The 5,650-nt window shown below is 41.1% G+C and overlaps 1 pseudogene; it reads left to right on the forward strand.

The window, feature by feature from the left end:
- LOC106588273 (large ribosomal subunit protein uL24m-like) lies at nucleotides 1–4,952 on the forward strand (annotated as a pseudogene).
- Nucleotides 4,953–5,650: the final 698 nt, after the last annotated feature.

The raw sequence follows: 5,650 nt of genomic DNA on the forward strand, positions 1-5,650 counted from the left end.
ATGCGGTTAACAGCCATACTGTCAATGGCTGCTAACGCTGCCTTCCCTAAAGACTACCGCCACGGCACAAGTCGGCCTTGGACAATAGCAGCCAAGAGATTGAACCCATCAGGCAAGAAGAGAAGGTGTTCATAGAGCCCATAGCTTATGAGGACTGGTCTGTTTTCAAAAGGGGACACACAGTAAGTGGTCAGGAGACAAAAGGACATTGAAGACTTTTAGGATGTATAATATAGAACACTGATATCGCAGCTATATGGCAAATTCCTTTGCAGAGATACCAGATATTAGACACAAACAAACTGTTAACCATTGAGTTGTGCAATTCCTTGCTATAAAATCAACACATGGAGGGTAATGATAATGAGATTAATGCAATGTAGGACTGAGAGGGGAGAGTCCCTGTCAAGTTTTATTCAACCGTTAGCCTAACGTTTTGCAGCTTTGATAGTCTAAACTGCTATTCCCCCTTGACCAGGTTGAGATCCTCTCTGGGAAGGACAAAGGAAAACAGGGCAAAGTGGCCCAGGTCTTCAGACACAGAAACTGGGTCATCCTGGAGGGGCTGACCACGGTAAGAATCCCAGTCATGGTTGTAAGCAGGGGTATTTCTTTGTCACTTTCATAACAGAGAACACATGCATACACTAAATTCAGTATAAGCATCCAACAATTGTATACTATTCTGTAAACATATATACTGTATAACCCACTTGAGATACACTGATACAGGGTACAGATAGTGCCAGCTATGGTTGTTGTTGCACAGTCACCTATTTATTTTATCTTTGCATTTTAGAAACCTGTCCTGACTACCAAAGAGGAGCTTCATAAATGCCCAGTTCAATTGCTTAATGGGCTTCCTTCTAACATTTTTATCATACTAGTTTATAGTGCACTGTCTTTGAACCTGTGTAGCCCTCTCAATGGCTTCACAGGCCAAGCTACAATGGCTTCACAGGCCAAGCTACAATGGCTTCACAGGCCAAGCTACAATGGCTTCACAGGCCAAGCTACAATGGCTTCACAGGCCAAGCTACAATGGCTTCACAGGCCAAGCTACAATGGCTTCACAGGCCAAGCTACAATGGCTTCACAGACCAAGCTACAATGGCTTCACAGGCCAAGCTACAGTTGCAAAAGCAAAGACCTGGGCCTGGTTTCCCAAAGGCATCTTATGCCTAAGTTTGTCGTTAGAAGCATAGGATCCTATGGTTCTAACTATGAACTTAGCCTGAAGATGCCTTTGGAAAACTGGACCCAGGCTTGTTATAACATGGGCTTTGTGGCAAAAGTAACAATCCATTGTCATGTTTTGGCCTATGATGATAAACAAGTATGGCATGTTTCCGTTAACAAACACTGCATTTTTTATGTTGAACCCCACTCGTAATAATATTTTAAAAAGTGTCAGGCTGTGTTACAGGGACAGCGGACAGTGCCGTTTTCTCTGCAATGTTTGAATAGATCAAATGAACCCACTATCTCTCCATCTTGGCATTTCAGGTACATTGGGAAATCTGCAGATTACCCGGGGACCTACACTGCTAGTGAGGCTCCCCTCCTACTCCGAGACATCTCACTCGTCGACCCCAGTGACAGGTGAGTCCCAGAGCAGTATGGGGAAGTTCAGATTCTACCATTGTTCTAAGCCCATGGTTACCAACCCTGTTCCTAGATAGTTGCTGGGTGTGCAGGCTTTGGTAACAGCCCAGTATTAAACAAATTATTCAGTTACCAGGGATTCATTTGGAATATTTCACGTTATTCAAGCCTTTACCACAGGGTGGTGTAGAAAACATCCTTGCAAATTTGAAACGACTGCCCATGCTCAGAGTTTCGATTTTCAGTTGATTTTATGTGCAGGGCTTGGATTTAAAGGTGCAATAAGTAGGATTTTTGTCCACAGATGTATCCACATTTCTATTGTATTTAAATAGTTAGTGAATTCTTTGATCCTAACCCTGACTGATCCCGACTACTTTAGTACTGAGTTTGATACCAAGCCGGACTCCTGTCTGTTGCTCCATCAGGAAACCGACCGAGGTGGAGTGGAGGTTCACAGAGGAGGGGGAGATGGTGCGCGTCGCCCTCAGGACGGGCCGCATTGTCCCCAAACCAGTGTTCCAGCGCAGAGATGGCATCGTACCGCAGCAGTAGAACGGTGAGTGTGCGTATGGGGAGGGAGGAACCAGAGGCTAGAGGAAGGGCAAAGAAATCTAGATGGATTGAGGTTGAGAGTCAAGCTTGTCAAAAATTAGGGTCAGGATGAGTGAGTGGAAAAGCAGAACACAAGCTATATTTTGGGTTCTGATGGGACTGTTGAACTAAGATCATGAGGGATTAATAAATTATATTGTTCAATGGGTAATTTATAAGTAAAACAATTCATGTAGCAACTGCAGATCGCCCCTTTAAAGGCCCAATGCAGCCTTTTTTTTTACCTCAATATCAAATCATTTCTGGGTAACAATTTAGTACCTTTCTGTAATATTTTTCCATTACAAGTTGTCAAAAATAAACAAAAATAGCTTTTTAGCAAAAAAACATTTCTCAAGATAGATTTTTGCTAGGGCTGTCTGGGAGTGGTTTGAGAGAGGGATCTAATTGGAGGGGCCTAATGGGAGGGATATCTAACCTCAAAACTAGCTGTTATTGGCAGAGAGGTTTAGAACTATCTTTTTTATTGGTCTATTAAGAAATGTACTGCCTAGCATGCCAAAACTCCATCCCTCCAAAACAGGCTGAAATTTCAGGCTGTCTTTTCAAACAGCTCTTACACTAAAAGGACATTATCATAATTGTCACAATTTCACAGTATTAGTCAAACAGTGTGGAAATATATAAATACATAACACGTGAAAATCACGTTTTTTACTGCAGTGAGCCTTTAATTTATACCGCCTGGGGAAGTCACCAGACAAGCCATAACTCCACCCATGGAAAACCTGCTAATTAGAAGGTCCTGTGTAGATTTGATTTTTTCAAATGTTTCAAACTTTTACAATGTTAGTTTCATCAGCTGTTGTACAAATATGACACACAAAACACAGGTAAACATTTCCTGCGTCTCAAGATTTTGCTATTCTGCGATCGCGTTTTAGCAAAATCAACAATTCCCCGCATATTATGCAAGGGCTTGCAAATTTGACAAATTACAGCATAAAACAATATAATCATCGCATAAAACTGATCAATCGCACATTATAAGAACAACCTCGCAATTTCAACCAATCTCACAGATTTACCGCATAATATGGTTCAATCAAGTCACAAGTCAAACCTTTTCCCTCATTTATCTCGTCAGCACATTTCTGTGAAAAGAAATCATGCGAAAGCCTGGAGGGACTGCTTTTGGCAGTTGGATGAAATGGGCTGTGGGATTAGGGTGATGTGTACCATATGACAGATTGTGGAAGTTACAGTGCCTTCAGAAAGTATTCATACATCTAGACTTATTCCACATTTTGTTGTGTTACAGCCTGAATACAAAATTGATTTACATTTTTTTTTTAAAAAGCTAATTTATTGAAAATAGAATATCACACCCCTGAGTCAATACTTTGTAGAAGCCCCTTTGGCAGCGATTACAGCTGTGAGTCTTTCTGGTTAAATCTCTAAGAGCGTTCCACACCTAGATTGCGCAACATTTGCCCATTATTCTTTCTGAAATTCTTCAAGCTCTGTCAAATTGGTTGTTGATCATTGCTAGACAACCATTTTCAGATTTAAGTCAGAACTGTAAATCAGCCAATCAGGAACATTCAAGATTTGGCCTTGTGTGTTAGGTTACTGTCCTGCTGAAAGGTGAATTCATCTCCCAGTGTCTGGTAGAAAGCAGACTAAACCAGGGTTTCCTCTAGGATTTTGCCTGTGCTTAGCTCCATTCTTTTTTATCCTGAAAAACTTCCCATTCCTTAATGATTACAAGCATACCCATAACATGATGCAGCCACCACTGTTACTCAGTAATGTGTTGTATTGGATTTGCTCCAAACATAACACTTTTTAAACATTACAAAAGTTAATTGCTTAGTTACTTGTTGCAAAAAGAATGCATGTTTTGGAATATTTTTTATTCTGAACAGGCTTCCTTCTGTTCACTCTGTCAATTAGGTTAGTGGAGTTTCTACAATGTTGTTATACATCCTCAGTTTTCTCCTATCACAGCCATTGAACTATGTAACTGTTTTAAATTCACTATAGGCCTCATGGTGAAATCCCTGAGCGGTTTCCTTCCTCTCCGGCAGCAGTGACTGTAGTGACTGGGTGTATTGATACACCATCCAAAGTGTAATTAATAACTTCCCCATGCTCAAAGGGATATTCCATTTATTTTTACCCATCTACCAATAGGTTCCCTACTTTGCGAGACATTGGAAGTCCCACCTGATCGTTGTGGTTGAATCTGTGTCTGAAATTCACTGCTTGACTGAGGCATGTTAAACACAGTGAGTCCATACAACTTATGTGACTTTTAAAGCACATTTCTACTCCTGAATGTATTCAGGTTTGCCATAACAAAGGGGTTGAATACTTATTGACTCAAACATTTCAAAAAAATACTTCCACTTTGACATTATGCGGTACTGTGTGTAGGCCAATGACCCCAAAAATCTTAATTTTTATCAATTTTAAATTCAGTCTGTAAAACAAACAAAAAAGTGGAATAAGTCGAGGGGTGTGAATACTTTCTGAAGGCACTGTAGGTGAGTTGGGTCAGCTACATGCTTGTATACTCAGTGTAAGTATACATACACACCCTTCCTTCTGAGTTGACACCCCTAATTTTGGAATCCCCTTTTTTGGTTGGTGTCTGCCATCCCAGATGGACACCAGTCCAGAGGACACACTGATTAAGACTTACACGCCCTCCCTCAAGACTGGAGGAAGAGGTGATGGAGAAGCTGGGCATCGAAGAGCCCAGGAGGAACCGGAAGACTTACTGGTAATGAGGGGCGAGATCCTCTGGTGTCTGGACCACACAGCCACGGGTTGGGTTGGGGAATTGCATCCATGGTCTCCCTCCCCCTTCTTATTTCCCCATTGGTCACAACGGGGGAAAAAATGACTGACCGCTCTTTATGGACCTACTGTAGGCCTATATCTGTGTGTTAAAGACATGTTACCAGTTCCACATCGCTCAGTCTAGATGGATATCAGTGGAAACAGGTTGAGGGAGTACAGTAACGTGATGGGAACCATCATGTGCACACAGACATGAAACTGGGTTACTGGTCCTGTTTCAGGCATAAATTTAGCAGAATTCAATATTTATGATGCTTTCAGAGTTTGTCTTACATGTTTTGATTTGTATTCATGTCATAAATACATGTCTAAGCAATACACAATCCTGTTCTTGATTTGACTTGACGTTTTCCTAGATAATGGGAAATCAAAAATGAACAACAGAAATAAGCCTGTTTCTGTGCTACAAATTGAAGATGTACAACGCTGTAAATGCTACATCTGCACTCGTTGTAGAATTGGCTCATTTAGTTAACCATTCAGATGTTGAACAAGTGGTCTTGTCAAAGTATCCCTAAGTAAACCTATGGCTAAGACTTAGATGAATATGTGTGAAGTTGCAATGACGTCTCGTTGTTACCAAAACTGCACAATCAGCAATTAATTAAAGCTTTTTAAACAG

The sequence above is a fragment of the Salmo salar genome, chromosome 27 (assembly GCF_965601325.2).
Source record: "Salmo salar chromosome 27, fSalSal1, whole genome shotgun sequence".
In the NCBI taxonomy this organism is placed as follows: Eukaryota; Metazoa; Chordata; class Actinopteri; order Salmoniformes; family Salmonidae; genus Salmo; species Salmo salar.